Source organism: Chiloscyllium punctatum, chromosome 30 (genome assembly GCF_047496795.1).
Source record: "Chiloscyllium punctatum isolate Juve2018m chromosome 30, sChiPun1.3, whole genome shotgun sequence".
Classification (NCBI taxonomy): domain Eukaryota; kingdom Metazoa; phylum Chordata; class Chondrichthyes; order Orectolobiformes; family Hemiscylliidae; genus Chiloscyllium; species Chiloscyllium punctatum.
In genome coordinates this window covers 24,479,534-24,498,899 of record NC_092768.1, presented here as the reverse complement: position 1 = coordinate 24,498,899, position 19,366 = coordinate 24,479,534, and positions in this window count along the sequence as shown.

The following is a 19,366-nucleotide window of genomic DNA, read 5'->3' as shown; positions in this document are numbered from 1 at the left end:
ATGCTAGAACTATTTGAAACAAACAAAAACAATCTTTAAATATCAGAAAGGAAGATTCATCTCTTACCCAAAACATTCTTGATGAATCGCTTATGCCCAAAATGTCGATTCTCTTGCTCCTCGGATGCTGCCTGACCTGCTGTGCTTTCCAGCGCCACACTTTTCGACTCCTCTTACCCAAAACAAGCTTTACACACAGCCAAACCTCAGTGAAGGTTCGCCACTGTCGCCATGTCAATGCTCCTTGTTCACATTGCACAGCTGCAATTATATTCTAGAGCTTGCTTAATGTTGACTTCTAGATGTTCCTCGTATCCCCACCTCTGAGCTAGGTGGCCGACATTCACATCTTATTTGCTACAGATGTGAGTCATAGCAATCTGAACAAGTTGATGAGAAAAGGTCATGCTGACGTTTTCAGAAGCTGCTTGTCACTGGAATGCTAGTCAGCATTGTTTATAGTGTTTGTGTGGTGCTTTGGCAGTGCACCTACATCTGAGCTAGGGTGCTTAAGTCCCACCTGCTCCTGAGGTCCATTGTAATATGTCTGAACAGGTCGATTAGGAAATCTTGCTGACGTCTAAACACCTTTGGAGCAAACACCTGGGTTTTCCTCACACTCAGCATCCAATTTTCTCACCAATGTTCTTGCTAGCCTGGGACTTCAGTCTCCACTTTTACAGTCCGAGAAGTTTCTGTCACTATCTCAGTATCATTAGACAAATCATTGCTCAGCATCAGCTTAATTTGGTCCATTTTTTTACAAATGATATGTTGCTGACACAAATGATTTGCTGACTGCTGACTGCGGATGCTCACTACTGATTATTTGTGATAATATACAACTATTTGATGCTCAGTTTTTGAGACAGAGGGAGGGGGAGAGAAGAGGGGAAATTGCTCAAAATATTCTACTTCTGGAAGTTCTGAATGTCCGATTTCTGTATTTACCTTCAGTACAAAATGTAACAGAACAGGCAGGTTGAGAAGGAGAAAAAAAAGTGAGCTATCTCCAATTGAACAGATTAACTATACCATTGCTTTGATGGGGGACAAATCCAACCACTTCAAAGGAAAGGGAGCAGGTTATTAGTTTTGGATTTTCAGATGCTTTTTCATAAAGTCCCACTCAAGAGGTTAGCAAACAAAATTAAAGCACATTGGACCGGGGATAATAAACTAGCAATAAAATGAAGATTGTTTAGCAGGCAGAAAGCAGGGTTTAGGAATAAATGAGTCCTCCTCAGGATGTAGATTTGCTTGCTGAGCTGGAAGGTTCATTTCCAGGTGTTTCGTCACCCTACGAGGTAACATCTTCAGTGGACCTCAGGCGAAGCACTGTGTAGGGTGACAAAATGTCTGGAAATGAACCTTGCAGCTCAGTGAGCAAATCTTCATCCAGAATGTCAACCTGAGCTACAAATCTTATGAAAACTCACTAAGTCATTCTCAAATTGGCAGGTTGTGACCAGTGAGATACCACAAGGATCAATGCTTGGGTTCCCAGCTGTTCGCAACCTATATCAGTTATGTTAATACAGGGACAATTCTAACATTTCCAAGTTTGCAGATGATACAAAACTTGGTGGAAATAGAAGTTGGAAGAAAGATGCATAGAAGCTTCAAGGGTGAGTTTGTGAGCAAGAGAAGGCAGATGGAATGTAATGTGCATAAATGTAAGTCAGAAGAACATGTGCAAAGATTAGCGGTAAGCCAGAGGGAAAGAAAATAAACTGCAAAAATACATCAGCAAGCAATGTCAAAACAAGCAGTGAGAGATTCATAGAATCCATACAGTTTAAAGCAAGTCATTGAATTTACAGCAACCTTCAAAAGAGCATCCCACTCTGATGCGCCCTCCTACCCTACTCCTGTAACCCTGCATTTCCCATAGGCTCACTGCCTTTATTCCTGATGAAGGGCTTTTGCCCGAAACATCGATTTCGAAGCTACTTGGATGCTGCCTGAACTGCTGTGCTCTTCCAGCACCACTAATCCAGAATCTGGTTTCCAGCATCTGCAGTCATTGTTTTTACCTGCGTTTCCCATGGCCAATCCACATAACCTGAACATCTTTGGATTGTGGGAGGAAAAAGGAGCACCCAGAGGAAACCCACACAGACATGGGAGGATGTGCAAACTCCACACACAGATAGAGTCAAAAAGTGTGGTATTGGAAAAACACAGCCGGTCAGGCAGCATCCAAGGAGCAGGAGAGTTGACATTTCAAGCATAAGCTCTTCATCAGGAATGAGGGGGTGACCCAAGGGCGAAGAGAGATAAATGGGAGGGAGTTGGAGCTGGGGGGAAAGTAGCTGGGAATGAGATAGAAAGATGGAGGTTGGGCATGATGGCAATAGGCCAGAAAGGAAGGAGGAGCAGATAGGTGAGAATGAAGATGGACAGGTAGGACAGTTCAAGAGGGTGGTGCCGAGTTGGAGGTTTGGATCTGGGATAAGGCGGGGGGAGGGGAAAGGAAGAAACTGGTAAAATCGACATTAACTGTGTGTAGTTAAATTAGATTTTTAGATTAGATTCCCTACAGTGTAGAAACAGGCCCTTCAGCCCAACAAGTCCATATTGACCCTCCGAAGAGCAACCCACCCAGACCCATTCCACTACATTCACCCCTGTCTAATTCACCTATCACTACGGGCAAGTTAGCGTGGCGAATTCACCTAGCCTGTACAGCTTTGGACTGTGGGAGGAAACCAGAGCACCCGGAGGAAACTCACACAGACAGTTGCCCGAGGTGCTATGAGGCAGCAGTGCTAACCACTGAACCACTGTGCCACAGTCTTTAAACATACAAAACACTATTTTTAAACATATAAAAAGGAAAAAGGTGAAAATGAATATAGGGCCCTTGAAGAATATGCCCTGCGAAGTAACAGGAATTCAGGAAATGGCACAGAAGTTAAATAAATACCTTACATTGGTCTTCAGCCGTGAATCCATGAATAATTTTTCAAAAATATGAAATAAAAGGGTCAAAAGGGCTGAAAGGAAATAAAAGCAATAACTAGAGAAAAACTACTCGAGAAACTAATAAGGTAAAATGAGCCTAATAAGGTAAAAGATACTATAGTGATAGTGGCTACACTAGTAGTAATCTTCCAAAAATCCACATGTAAAGGCCCTGTTCAAAATGGTAAAGACACAAAAACACATAACTAAAGGTCAATTAGCCTAATGTCTGTTTTTATGAAAATGTTAGAGATTATGATAAAAGATGAAATATCAGGGCATTTACAAACAGCAAAATAGCAGAATCAGCATTACTTCATGAAGGGAAATGTGTAACTGGCATATATATTAGAATTTTTTTTGTGGAAGTAAAAGGTAAATGGAAACCAGAATATAAACTTTATGTAGATTTCCAAAAGGCATTCAAAATGGTACAGCACGCAACTCTGGTTATAAGAGCCCAATGTGTGGAGGTAGTGTATTAGCATGGATTGAGTATTGGGTGAAGAAGGGAAAGAGACAGTTGAGATGAGGGTCATTTTCAGGACAATAATCTGTAAATAGAGGAGTGCCAGAGGAATGCTGGGATCATATTATTTACAAAATATATCAATGATTTGGATGAAGGACATGAATGCACCCTAGCCATGTTTGTGGATGACAAAAATAGGGTGAAGGCAAGTGCAAAGGATGACAGAGTCTTCAGAGGCTGACAGGTTAAGTAAGTGGTTGAAAAACTTGACTGATAGAATATAATATGGGAAAACAGAAGATTATGAACTTTATATGGAAGAATAAAGGACTGAATATTATTTAAATAGAGAAAAAGACAGGAATAATACTGAATGGATAAATCACAAAAATGCCAGCACAATAGTTCAGCAGGTAATAGAGAAGGCAAATGGAATATTGGTCTTTACTTAAAGGAAAAGGGGTATAAAAATAGTGAAATCTTGCCAAACTATACAAGGCACAGGTTCAATCTCACCTGAATGTTATGAACAATTCTGATCTCCTTACCTAAGGAAAGGTACACTGGCATAGGAGAAGTTTAACTAGGTTGAAGTTGAGCATGGACAGATTGTCTTATGAAGAAAGGTTGAGTAGATTGGACCTACACTCATTATGAAAATTACTGGAATGAGATACAACCTTTTATAAAAAAAAAGATTCTTCAGGAGCTTGACAGGGTATATGCAGAGAGGTTGTTTCTCTTTGAGGGACGGTTAACAAATCATATGGCATAACCTCAGAATAAGGGATTGTCCATTTAAAATAGAGATTAGGAGAAATTTCTTCTCCCAGAGGGTAGACAATCTGTACCCTGCCCCCTGTAAAAGCCCGTCCCATATTCCCAATTCTGCCGCATCTGCTCCCAGGAGGACCAATTCCAATAACGAACAACCCAGATGGCCTCCTTCTTCAAATACCGCAATTTCCCCTCAGACGTGGTTGACGATGCATCTCCTCCACTTCCCGCTCCTCCGCCCTTGAACCCTGCCCCTCCAATCGCCACCAGGACAGACCCCACTGGTCCTCACCTACCATCCCACCAACCTCCAGATACATTATATTATCCTTCATCATTTCCGCCACCTCCAAACAGACCCCACCACCAAGGATATATTCTCCTCCCCTCCCCTATCAGCGTTCCGGAAAGACCACTCCCTCCGCGACTCCCTCGTCAGGTCCACACACCCCACCAACCCTATCTCCCCCTTTATTTCCCTCCAAGGGATCCTTCCATATCCGTCACAAATTCACCTGCACCTCCACACACATCATTTACTGCATCCGCTGCATCCGATGTGTCCTCCTCTACATTGGGGAGACAGGCCGCCTACTTGCGGAAAGTTTCAGAGAACACCTCTGGGACACCCGCACCAACCAACCCAACCGACCCGTGGCTGAACACTTTAACTCCCCCTCCCACTCCGCCAAGGACATGCAGGACCTTGGCTTCCTCCATCGCCAGACCATGGCAACATGACGCCTGGAGGAAGAGCGCCTCATCTTCTGCCTAGGAACCCTCCAACCACAAGGGATGAATACAGATTACTCCAGCTTTCTCATTCCCCCCCACCTTATCTCAGTCTCAACCCTCGGACGCAGCACCGCCTTCTTGACCTGCAATCTTCTTCCCGACCTCTCCGCCCCCACCCCCTCTCCGGCCTATCACCCTCACCTTAACCTCCTTCCACCTATCGCATTCCCAACACCCCTCCCCCAACTCCCTCCTCCCTACCTTTTATCTTAGCCTGCTCGGCACACCCTCCTCATTCCTGAAGAAGGGCTTATACCCGAAACATCGAGTCTCCTGCTCCTTGGATGCTGCCTGACCTGCTGCGCTTTTCCAGGAACACATTTTTCAGCTCTGATCTCCAGCATCTGCAGTCCTCACTTTCTCCCAATCTGTACAGTTCTCTATTGCAGAGGACTGTCAAGGCTGAATCGTTTGTTTTTTCAAAGCTGAGATCGACAGAAAAAGCTTTCAGCAGTAGGGCAATCAAAGATTATGGAGTAAAGGCAGGAACGTCGAGTTGTAGACCATCAGATCAGGTGTGATCTCATTGAATGGTGGAGCAGTCTCAATGGGTCAAATGGTTTTCTTTTGCTCTTATGTCTTATGTTCTAAGAAAGGTGCAGAGCATTTCTTAAATAGTGGGAGATTGTATCTTTGTTAACAAGTCACAATGCTAGTATGCAGTGTATTAAGCAATTTGGAAGCAAATGGTATGCTCACTTTTAATTGAAGAGGATTTAGGCTTCTTAGCAGCAATGAAGTCTGGTTTCAGTTGTTTACAACACTGTTAAAATAAAACATGGAATGGAGTACCGTAGTAATTTTGCAGACAGATTCATTAGGATCGTGGACCTGCTTTATAAGGAGCGATTGAGGAGACTGGGTTTCTATTCTTTGGAGTTTAGAAGAATAAGAGGCAATCTCACAGGAACTTACAAAATTTTTCAATAGATAGATAGAATAGAAGAAGAAATAACGTTCTTCCAGTTGTAGGATTGAGAATCGACAACACAGTCTCAGAATGAAAGGCAAACCATTTATGACTGAGATGAAGAGGAACTTCTTCACCCAAAGGGTTCAATAATCTTTGGAATTCACTTCCCTCGAGGGAAGCTCAATCATTAAGCAAGTTCAGCACAGAGTTTGCGAGATAACATCAAGGAATATGGGGATGGTATGGGAATATGGCATTGAGGAACACTGATCAACCATGATCTATAATGATGGAGCAGGCTTAAAGGCTAAATGGCTTAGTCCTATGTTACTCAGTCCTCCAGTAAATGACAATCTGTATAATCTGCTTTGTTGGCCGAATGTTCCCTCATACTTCAGTATCATAATTTGTGTTATTGAGTCACAGAGTTACACATATGTACAGCACAGAAACAGACTCTTCAGACCAACTCGTCCATGCTGACCAGATATCCTAAATTAATCTAGTCCCATTTTCCACCATTTGGCCCATATCCCTCTAAACCCTATCTATTCATATCTCCATCCAGACACCTTTTAAATATTGCAATTGTACCTCCACCACTTCCTCTGGCAGCTCATTCCATACACGCACCACCCTCTGTGTGAAAAAGTTAAACCTTAGATCCCTTTTAAATCTTTGCCCTCTCACCTCAAACCTCTGTCCTCTGGTTTTGGACTTCCCCACCCCAGGGAAAAGTCCTTGTTTACTTGCCCTATGCATGCCCCTAATGATGTTATAAACCTCTATAAGGTCACCCCTCAGCCTTCAACGCTCCAAGGAAAATAGCCCCAGTCTATCCAGCCTCTCCCTATAGCTTAAACCTTCCAACCCTGGTAACATCCTTGTAAGTATTTTCTGTACCCTTTCAAGTTTCACAACATCCTTCCTGTAGCATGGAGACCAGAACTGCACACAGTATTCTAAATTATAATTCGCCTCTAAAAACTCTTGTTTTTGGAGAACACTCATAATTCATTGTTGAACAACAGCCCAGATTGTGGGATCAATTTTCTGGAATGGCATCTGAACTTTTTGACTAATAACTCAGAGGCCAGGTATGCTAGCCAGTCAAACACAACCTTATTATATTCTCACTGCTATCAGGAAGTTCTCTGTAAAACCATCATTTCAGCCATGCCTCTTGATCCTCTACCCTAGGCTATTCATCATCCTCCAATGTGTTTGTGCTTCATTATCACCTATTCCTCTCCTGATAGTCATTGAATGATTCCAGCACTATTCATGAGGCCAATCAGACCATCTTGTCCTAACAAGAGCAAAGTGCATCAAGATACCTGTCACAAGACAAGTGAGGATGCCAATGCAGACCATTATTAATCAATTTAAGCTCTTACTGTGTGCTTTACTTTCAGACGCTTAAGCTATGAAACAAAAAAGGCAGAAGCCAAAAGTACAAAGGTTATCGCTGAGGCAACTACCGGTGAAGTTATCATTCCCACTGTGGTGGTTACCTCTCAGAGGCTCAGTTATGAAACCTCTGCTACGAATGAAGGGGCTGCCAGTGAGGCGCTCACCCAGTAAGCCACGGCTACCCACCCACTATCTGAAGTCGGAAAGAAGGGTGCCACTCACGAAGGGAGAGAAGAGGCTGCCAGAAAGATGCCCACCTACAAAGGTAGCAAGGAAAATGCCAGTGAAGTGTTTCTCCAAGAACAGTTCCATTCCAAGGAAGAGTTCAAATGTAAAGAACGTCATTCAGGAGCCATCTGTCCCAGCAAGAAGATCCCCAGCCAGCATAAATCTTCTTAATGCTTCTTAAAATGACATATACAGCCACAAAGCATATGCAGCATAATGCCCCATTAATTCTAATTATTATTGGATTAAACAGAGAATTAAAATCTTACAATAAATCACAGTTGCACAATAGTTAATTGATTTAACTGCGAATGTGGATACATAAGAAGCTAGGATGGACTACTTGGGCCTTGTCACCTATCTAAACAGAGAACTTAGGAAATAGGGGCAGGAGTAGACTATTCGGCTTGTCAAGCCTGGTTTGCCACTCAATATGATCACAAAAAAATGCAGCACCCTCATGGTTGGATCTGATTCCTTTAATTATAAACATTAATCTAACTCCTTCCTTAAAACAGTCAGTGTTTTGGCCTCAGAGGCCTACTGTAGCAAGCAAGAGTCTTTTTTAGATTCGATTTACTACAGGGGGTAAATAGGCCCTTCAGCTCAACTAGTCCACACCGACCCTCCGAAGAGTAACCCACCGAGACCCATTTCACTCTGACCAATGCACCTAACACAATGAGCAATTTAGCATCATCAATCCACCTGACCTGCACATCTTTGGATTGTGGGAGGATACCAGAGCACCTGGAGGAAACCCACGCAGACACGGGGAAGAATGTGCAAACTCCATTCGGATGATCGCCCAAGCCTGAGAATCGAACCTGGGTCCCTGGCGCTATGAAACTGTAGTGCTAGCTACTGAGTCACCATGCCACCCCAAAGGCTCAAACATCCACAGGCTTACAATTCTCAGAGTGAAAGATGTCTTGACATCTCAGTCCTAAATTCCCTACCCTATATTCTTAAATTGCAGTCTGGACTCCCTAGTCATCAGGAACATCCTTCCTAATATACTTTGCCTACTTGTTAGAATTTTAAAGATTTTTCTGGGAGTCAGCACCCCTCTCCACCCCACATTCATGTAAACTCCAATGAATTGTAGTCTGAACCAATTCAGTCTCTTTCCTTTTCATCAGTCCTGCCAGTCTTTTTTCTTATAACTTTTTAATATCCAGAAGTGCTCTTACAGACAACTGAACGTTTTTATTTGCCCCATCACCGGATCACCTTAATCATCTATTAACAACTAATAGTAAATCACCTGTGTTTCCAATGGAATGAGTTATGTGCAAAGTCTGATAAAGGCAATGCAAACCATAAAAAGAAAAGATTATATATAAAAGAGGGAGAGGTGAGAGAGGGATAAATCAAAACAGATCTAGAACACTGCCATTTATCAAGATCACAGCTGATTGTCTACAGCTCCACATTCCTCCACGATTCCCAAATCGCTTAATTTCCTCAGTATTTAAAAATCTGACTTGAGTATACTCAGCAATTCTACATGTGCAGCTTTCCCAGGTATAGTGAGGTAAGTATAGAAATATATTGAACATAATATATATTTATTTTCGCTTGTTAACTTAAGAAATTCCTCATCTCAGTTCAAAATGAGTTCCTTATCTTGAGACAGTGCGCCCATGTCCTAGGTTCCTCACTTATGGGGAACTAGCCCTGTCAGTATCCACCCTGTAAAGTTCATTAAGATTTTTCTCACAGCATGGAGATTGTATGTCTGTTCTGAATGTAAGGAAGTTTAGACATTAGAAAGGAGAACACATTTGCCAGTACCCTTTAAGTATTAACATTTAATAGCTCCATGAATTCAGTATTCTTTTTGTAACTACAAACTCAAGTCTCAGATTTACCTTTATAGTTTTGAATTTCCAATTGTCAGATATAAAATATATTCCATATATCTGTATGGAAACACAACTGTATCATCCAGCCCAAACATTTTAGATAAAGAACATCATAAAGGCTGTCAGACTACTCAATGGCACTCACACATTATAACATGGTGACAAAGGCTTCTCTCAATAGGCTGTAAGCATGAAACTTACGGCTTTACCACTGAGGGTTTCCTAGTGCTTGAACATCTCTATTGGTCACAGAATTTTTTTGTGTGGATGTTGCTGGCTATGCCAACATTTACTACCTATCCTGAGGTCGACTGGAGAAAGTTCTGGTTGGCTGCCTTTTTGAACCATTGCAGCTGTTGGGGTGTAGGGAGTGCTGTTAGGAAGGGAGTTACAGGACTTTAACCCAGTAACAAAGAAACTATTACAGATTTTCAAGATAGGATATTGCCTGGATTGGAGGAGAACTTGCTATGGTGATGGTCCCATATTTCTGCTATCTTCGTCCTTCTAGAATAGCAGAGGTCACAGGTTTGGAGAATGCTGTTGAAGGACCCTTGGTGAGTTACTAAAGTGAACCTTCTGGATGATAAGCACTGCTGACACTGTGTTACTGGTGAAGAGACTACATGCTCAGTGGAGGATGGGGTGCCAATCTAGTTGGATGTTTTGATCTGGATAATGCAAGACTCTATACATTCTTGGAACTGCATTCAGTCAAGCAAGCAGAGAGAATTCCAAGACATTTCTGATGTGTGCCTAATGGATGGTGCACTGTTCAGTTTTTAGTCAAATGTAAACTCCAGGATGATGATAGTGGGAGATTCAGTGATTGAACATCAAGGGAAAAGGTTAGGTTTTCTCTTGTTGAAGATGGTCACTACCTGGGCACTGGTGTGGCACACACATATCTTGCTACTTAACAGCCCAGGCTTGAATATTGTTCAGGTCTTGTTACACAAGTACACAGAATGCTTCAATGTCTGAGGAGTTGCAAATTTGTTGAACATTTGTAACTGCACAGTGGAAGGCCATTAGTGAAGCAGCTGAAAATCGCTTAGTGAGCTCACTGTCTTTAGAAAGTCAGGTACCCCTTGTGGCACATTGGGAGTGTTCCTGCCTATGGTCTGCAGAGGCCAAGATTCAGTCCCACCTGCTCCAGAGGTGTTTAGTAACAGAATGGAAAAATCCTGAGAACAGGGGTATAGTGGTAGTGTTTCTACCTCTGGGTAGAAGTCCTGTCTGCTCTCGATGTGTGCTACAGCAGCGCTGAAAATAATGATTAGATTTATCCTGAGAAAGTTCTCCAGTGATGTTCTGGATGTGAGTTGATTGATGTCCAATAACCACAACTATCTTCGGTAGCACAGCGCACCACAGCACCAGGGACCCAGGTTCAATCCCTGCCTGAGGAAACTGTCTGTGTGGAGTTTGCATATTCTCCTCATGTCTATGTGAGTTTCCTCCCACAGTCCAAAGATGTGCAGGTTAGTTGGATTGGCCATGCTAAATAGCCCCATTGTTTGCAGGCTAGGTGGATCAGCTTTGGAAAATGCAGGATTACAGGAAAAAAAAGAGTAGGATGCACTTCGGTGTAGTAATGAGGGTTCAATGGGCCAAACAATCTGCTTCTACAGTGTAGAAATTCTATGGTGATTCCTTTGACCCAGGTTTGACTCCAACCAGAGAAGAATTTTTTTCCCTGAATCCAGTTAGCTTCAGTTTCACTTGGGCTCCTTGATGACATTTTCTGCCTTGATGTCAAGTGCAATAAATCGTACCTCACCAAGGGTTAAATTGCAGCAATATCTGTAGGAGAGTAGAAATAATTTTCCAAATTTCTCTCCCATCTTACAAACGTTCTGTCAATGATCTGTGTTAGGGTCCCTGTTATGCTGTGGATCCATCGATCTGAGGTAAGTTGCTCACTAAACCTTAATTCAAACAGAAAACCCTGGCCCAAGGCAGCATGTATCACAACAGCAAGTTATAATCTCAGAGCTGTCTTTGTCCCAGCTGCTAAATAAGCTGGAAAGCTCAACTGCCATTTCTACACTGCCAACTGTGTGTTGACAATGTTTGTCTTCCCCCACTGTTAATTGTTGTGGACTTTATTATTTACAGTGGGTCAATTCACACGCGTAAATGAGGTACACTGCAAGTTGGACAATGTATATTAAATTGACGGTTTGTATAGCCATTGGTGCACTTGGGATTGTTAAGTAATTGCTGCCCAATTGAAGAATCAGATCACACAGCACTATTTTGTTTATGGATTGTGCAAGCACGAGCTGATTGATTATTGTCTGAACTCTGCTTATGAAGAACAATAAAAGGAATATGCTTTTTCAGCTAAAGAGATACACTGCATACTAATAGAATATATGCAAGATTCATGACCTGTTTGAATTATTAGGAGATTGGAGAATCTCTCGTTCCCAGTTGCTTTCTTCCTGGCAATGCATACATCAAACAGCTGACCTGGCAACTGATCACCACCTCTTTCTCCTGGAGAGTAAATTTTTTTGAGATCATTTGAAATTTGCCATTCATGTTTGTCCTGATGAGGACATATACACTTAATGGTAAGGTCCTGGGGAATGCTGCTGAACAGAGACCTTGGAATGCAGCTTCATAGTTCCTTGAAAGTGGAGTTGCAGATAGACAGGATAGTGAAAAACGTATTTAGTATGCGTGACTTCATTCGTCATTCAATATGGGACTTGGGAAGTCATGTTGCAGCTGTACAGGACATTTGTCAGACCACTATTGGAATACTGTGTTCAGTTCTGGTCTCCCTGCTATAGGAAGGATATTGTAAAACTTGAAAGGATTCAGAAACAGTTTACAAGAATGTTGCAAGGGTTGGAGGGTTTGTGCTATAGGGAGAGGTTAAATAGGCTGGGGCCATTTTCCCTGGAGCATCGGAGGCTGAGGGGTGACTTTATGGAGGTTTACAAAATCATTAGAGGCATGGATAAGGTGAATAGCCAATATTTTCTTCCAGGGTGGGGAGACCAGAGCTCGAGGGCATAGATTTAAGGTTAGAGGGGAAAGATTTAAAAAGACCCAAGGGGCAAATTTTTCACACAGAGGGTAGTATGGAATGAGCTTCCAGATGAAGTGGTGGAGGCTGTAACATTTACAGCATTGAAAAGGCTTCTGAATGATTATGTAGTGTTGGACTAAAGGTCTGTTTCCATGCTACACAGCTCTATGACTCTAAGTGGAAAATGAAAAGCTTTGACAACATTCAAGTTCCATTTGATCAAATAACTCTGCTCGCCTTCCCATTGCAGCATACCAATGCCCTGACACGACTTCTACCATACAGCTCTAACAATTAGTCCGCTCAGCATATTTTTGTCCTTCACCATCACCACCATCTCTCTGCCACCGCCACTTCAAGAATACTGTTTCTGGACAAGAAGTTGAATTTATGTGATTCATTTTAACACTGAAAACATTCAAAGTAGACTGGATAATCAGAACCCAAATGATTGAAGGAATGACCACTAATGACTATGGAGAGTTATAGAACAGCAAAGCAAGGGCTCCTCAGCCCATTGCATCCATGCTGGCTGTGGCTTGGAGAGACTAGGTAAAAACAATGACTGCAGATGCTGGAAACCAGAGTCTGGATTAGAGAGGTGCTGGAAGAGCACAACAGTTCAGGCAGCATCCAAGGAGCAGTAAAATCGACATTTCAGGCAAAAGCCCTTCGAAGGTCCTTGGAGAGACTAGCAGGTTCTGAGACTGGGAGGTGGGTAGTAACCACAAGTGCGGGTTTTTGAATAAGATTTAAAAGGTAATAAAAATCCAGGGACAAATAGTCTTTGGGAGCTATGTCCAGGTGAAGAGTGTCAGGGGAACTGAAAAAATTGACACCAAATGTTCACTATAAAGACCACCTGGATGGATGAGGAGGCAATGGCCGAGTGGTATTGTGGCTAGCCTATTAATCTAGAAAAAAGCGAGGACTGGAGATGCTGGAAATTAGAGTTTAGATCAGAGTGGTCCTGGAAAAGCAGAGCAGGTCAGGCAGCATCCAAGGAGCAGGAAAATCGACGTTTCAAGCAAAAGCCTTTCTTCAGGAATAGAGGCAGGAAGCCTCCAGGGTGCAGAGATAAATGGGGGGATGGGCAGGAGCTGCGGAGAAGGTATCGAAAAGTACAATCGGTGAATGGGGGTGGGGATGGAGGTGATAGGTGAGAAAGGGTGGAGCAGATAGGTGGGAAGGGAGACAGGACAGGTCATGAAGACAGTGCTGAGCTGGAAGGTTGGAACTGAGGTGGGGGGGGGGGGGGAAATGAGGAAACTGGTGAAGTCCACATTGATGCCCTGTGGTTGAAGTGTTCCAAGGCAGATGAGACGTTCTTCTCCAGGCATCGGGTGGTGAGGGTGTGGCAGCAGAGGAGGCCCAGGACCTGCATGACCTCGGCAGAGTGGGAGGGGAGTTGAAATATTGGGCCACGGTGCAGTGGGGTTGACTGGTGCGGGTGTCCCAGAGATGAACCCTGAAGTGCTCTGCGAGGAGGTGTCCAGTCTCCCCAATGTAGAGAAGACTGCATTGGGAGCAACGGATACAATAAATGACATTGGTGGATGTGCAGGTGAAACTTTGATGGATGTGGAAGGCTCCTTTGGGGCCTTGGATGGTGGTGAGGGAGAAGGTGTGGGCTTAGGTTTTGCAATTCCTGCGGTGGCAGGGGAGGGTGCCAGGACAGTAGGTGGTTTATTGGGGGGTGGTGGGGGGGTTGCGTGGACCTGACTAGGAAGGAACGGTCTTTGCGGAAAGCGGAAAGGGGTGGGGAGGGAAATATATCTCTGGTGGTGGGATCCGTTTGGAGGTGGCGGAAATGTCGGCGGATGATATGGTTAATGCGAAGGTTGGTCGTGTGGAAAGTGAGGATCGGGGAGGTTCTGTCCTTGTTACGGTTGGAGAGGTGGGGTTTGAGGGCGGAAGTGTGGGATGTGGATGAGATGGATTGGAGGGCATTACATGAGAAGGGAAATTGCGATTTATAAAGAAGGAGGCCATCTGGTGTGTTCTGTGGTGAAACTGGTCCTCCTGGGAGCAGATACGGTGGAGGCAGAGGAATTGGGTTTATGAGATGGCATTTTTGCAGGAGTTAGGGTGGAAAAAGGTGTAATCCAGGTAGCTGTGGGAGTCAGTGGGTTTGTAAAAAACGTCAGTTTTAAGTCGGCCATCATTAATGGAGATGGAGAGGTCCAGGGAGGGGAGGGAGGTGTCAGAGATGGTCCAGATGAATTTAAGTTCGGGGTGGAATGTGTTGGTGAAGTTGATGAACTGCTCAACCTGCTCGCGGGAGCACGAGGTGGCGCCGATGCAGTCATCAATGTAGCGGAGGAAGAGGTGGGGAGTGGTGACGGTCTAACTACGGAAGATGGACCTACGTAGCCAACAAAGAGACAAGCATAGCTGGAGCCCATAAGGCTACCCCTTTGGTCTGGAGGAAGTGGGAGGATTCAAAGGAGAAATTGTTCAGGGTGAGGACCAGTTCAGCCAAATGAATGAGTGTGTCAGTGGAAGGGTACTGTTGTGGGCATTTGGAGAGGAAGAAATGGAGGGCTTGGAGGCCCTGGTCATGGTGGACGGAGGTGTAGGGGGATTGGATGTCAATGGTGAAGATGAGACATTCGGGGGCCGGGGAAACAGAAGTCTTGGAGGAGATGGAGGGCGTGGGTGGTGCCTCGAACATACGTGGGGAGCTCCTGGACTAGGAGGGATAGGACAGTATCGAGGTAGTTGGAGATGAGTTCGGTGGGGCAGAGCAGGCTGAGACATTGGGTCGGCCGGGGTGATCAGGTTTGTGGATCTTGGGAAGGAGGTAGAGGACCTCTCCATCTCCATTAATGACGACCGACTTGACATTTTTTTTACAAACCCAACGACTCCCACAGCTACCTGGACTACGACTCTTCCCACCCTCCCTCCTGCAAGAAAGCCATCCCATATTCCCAATTCCTCCGCCTCCGCCATATCTGCTCCCAGGAGGACTAATTCCACCAAAGAACACACAAATGGCCTCCTTTAGAAATCGCAATTTCCCTTCTCATATGGTTGAAGATGCCCTCCAACGCATCTCATCCACATCCCACACCACTGCCCTCAAACCCCACCCCTCCAACCGTAAAAAAGCCAAAATCCCCCGGTCCTCACTTTCCACCCTACCAACCTTCGCATTAACCATATCATCCGCCGACATTTCTGCCACCTCCGAACGGACCCCACCACCAGAGATATATTTCCCTCCCCACCCCTTTCCACAAAGACCGTTCCCTCCGTGACTACCTGGATCAGGTCCATGCCACCCAACAAACTACCTCCCATCCTGGCACCCTCCCCTGCCACCGCAGGAATTGCACCGCCCAGTCTCCCCAATGTAGAGGAGACCACATCGGGAGCAACGGATACAATAAATGATATTAGTGGATGTGCAGGTGAAACTTTGATGGATGTGGAAGGCTCCTTTAGGGCCTTGGATAGAGGTGAGGGAGGAGGTGTGGGCGCAGGTTTTACAGTTCCTGCGGTGGCAGGGGAAAGTGCCAGAATGGGAGGGTGAGTCGTAGGGGGGTGTGGACCTGACCAGGTAGTCACGGAGGGAACGGTCTTTGCGGAAGGTGGAAAGGGGTGGGGAGGGAAATATATCCCTGGTGGTGGGGTCTTTTTGGAGGTGGCGGAAATGTCGGCGGATAATTTGGTTGATGCGAAGGTTTGTAGGGTGGAAGGTGAGCACCAGGGGCATTCTGTCCTTGGGCCTCTGCTCCAATCCCAACCTCACCATTAAGCCAGCGGATAAAGGGGGCGCAGTGGTGGTCTGGCGCACTGTGCACTGACCTCTACACCGCTGAAGCCAAACGCCAACTCGAGGACACCTCTTCCTACTGCTCCCTTGACCATGAACCCACCCCCCATCACCAAACCATCATCTCCCAGATCAGACAGAACCTCATCACCTCAGGAGATCTCCCACCCACAGCTTCCAACCTCATAGTCTGGGAACCCCGCACTGCCCGGTTCTACCTCCTTCCCAAGATCCACAAGCCTGACCACCCTGGCCGACCCATTGTCTCAGCATGCTCCTGCCCCACTGAACTCATCTCTACCTACCTTGACACTGTCCTATCCCCCCTAGTCCAGGAACTCCCCACATACATTCGAGACACCACCCACGCCCTCCACCTCCTCTAAGACTTCCGTTTCCCCGGCCCCCAACGCCTTATCTTCATCATGGATATTCAATCCCTCTACACCTCCATTCGCCATGACCAGGGCCTCCAAGCCCTCCGTTTTTTCCTCTCCAGACGTCCCCAACAGTACCCTTCCACTGACACTCTCCTTTGTTTGGCCGAACTGGTCCTCACCCTTAACAATTTCTCCTTTGAATCCTCCCACTTCCTCCAGACCAAAGGCGTAGCCATGGGCACACGTATGGGCCCCAGCTATGCCTGTCTCTTTGTTGGCTATGTAAAACAGTTGATCTTCCATAATTACACCGGCACCACTCCCCACCTCTTCCTCCGCTACATTGATGACTGCATTGGCGCCACCTCGTGCTCCCGCGAGGAGGTTGAGCAATTCATCAACTTCACCAACACATTCCATCCTGACCTTAAATTTACCTGGACTATCTCTGACACCTCGCTCCCCTTCCTGGACCTCTCCATCTCCATTAGTGACGACCGACTTGACACTGACATTTTTTACAAACCCACCGACTCCCATAGTTACCTGGATTACACATCTTCCCACCCTATCTCTTGCAAAAATGCCATCCCGTATTCCCAATTTCTCCGCCTCCGCCGTATCTGCTCCCAGGAGGACTAGTTCCACCATAGAACACACCAGATGGCCTCCTTCTTTAGAGACCGCAATTTCCCTTCCCACGTGGTTAAAGATGCCCTCCAACGCATCTCGTCCACATCCCACACCTCCGCCCTCAGACCCCACCCCTCCAACCGTAACAAGGACAGAACGCCCCTGGTGCTCAACATCCACCCGACAAACCTTCGCATCAACCAAATCATCCGCCGACATTTCCGCCACCTCCAAAAAGACCCCACCACCAGGGATATATTTCCCTCCCCACCCCTTTCCACCTTCCGCAAAGACCGTTCCCTCCGTGACTACCTGGTCAGGTCCACACCCCCCTACGACCCACCCTCCCATTCTGGCACTTTCCCCTGCCACCGCAGGAACTGTAAAACCTGCGCCCACACCTCCTCCCTCACCACCATCCAAGGCCCTAAAGGAACATTTCACATCCATCAAAGTTTCACCTGCACATCCACTAATGTCATTTATTGTATCCGTTGCTCCCAATGTGGTCTCCTCTACATTGGGGAGACTGGGCGCCTCCTAGCAGTGCGCTTTAGGGAACATCTCCGAGATACCCGCACCAATCAACCCCACCGCCCCGTGGCCCAACATTTCAACTCTCACACCCACTCTGCCGAAGACATACAGGTCCTGGGCCTCCTTCACCGTCGCTCCCTCACCACCAGACGCCCGGAGGAAGAACACGTCATCTTCCACCACAGAACACTTCAACCCCAGGGCATCAATATGGACTTCAACAGCTTCCTCATTTCCCCTTCCCACACCTCATCCTAGTTTCAAACTTCCAGCTCAGTAACTGTCTCCTTGACTTGTCCGACCTGCCTATCTTCTTTTCCACCTATCCACTCCACCCTCTCCTCCTTGACCTATCACCTTCATCTCCTCCCCCACTCACCCATTGTACTCTATGTTACTTTCTCCCCACCCCCACCCCCACCCCCACCCCCACCCTCCTCTAGTTTATCTCTCCACGCTTCAGGCTCACTGCCTTTATTCCTGATGAAGGCCTTTTGTCCGAAACGTCGATTTCGCTGCTCGTTGGATGCTGCCTGAACTGCTGTGCTCTTCCAGCACCACTAATCCTGTTAATCTAGAAACCCAAGCAATATTCTGGGGGAGCTGGGTTCAAATCCCACCACTGCAGATTTAGATTTAGATTAGCTACAGTGTAGAAACAGGCCCTTCGTCCCAACAAGTCCACACCGACCCTCCAAAGAAAAACCCACCCCTCTATATTTACCCCTGACTAATCCACCTAACACTACGGGCAAATTCACCTAACCTGCATGTTTGGACTGAGAGAGTAAACTGGAGCACCCGGAGAAAACCCATGCAGACACGGGGATAAATGTGCAAACTCCACACGGACAGTTGCCCAAGGCGGGAATTGAACCCGGGTCTCTGGCACTGTGAGGCAGCAGTGCTAACCACTGAGCCACCATGCTGCACCTAATAGGTTAGGTTACTTACAGTATGGAAACAGACCCTTCGGCCCAACAAGTCCAAACTGACCCTCCAAAGAATAACCCATTCCCCATATGTATCCCTGACTAATGCATCTAATTCTATGGGAAACTTAGCATGGCCACTTCACCCTAACCTGCACATTTTTGCACTGTGGGAGGAAACCCACACAGACAGTCAACAGAGGCTGGAATAGGAGCCATATCTCTGACACTGTGAGGCAGCAGTGCTAACCACTGAGCCGCCCTTAATAACCAGTCAAATAATCAGATTAATTGCATTCAATAAATCTCTGGAACTAGGAGTGTAAAAATAGACATGAAACCACTGCTGATTGTTTGGAGTGGGGTTCAGTGATGCCCTTTAGGGGGAGAGAAAATCTGGCCTCTTTGTGAATATTATCTGAAATGATCTATCAAGCCACTCAGTTCAAGGGTGATTCAGGATCGGGAACAAATCACAACCCACCTCCCTTGAAAGGGAATAACGAAATCAAACATCAGATCAAGCCGCTCAGACTGGACAAAAGGAGCTAACTATTCTGCTGAGGATGTGAAAGATGCTGTACAAGTATATGTATTTCTTTAAGTCACCAGTGTGACCCATTA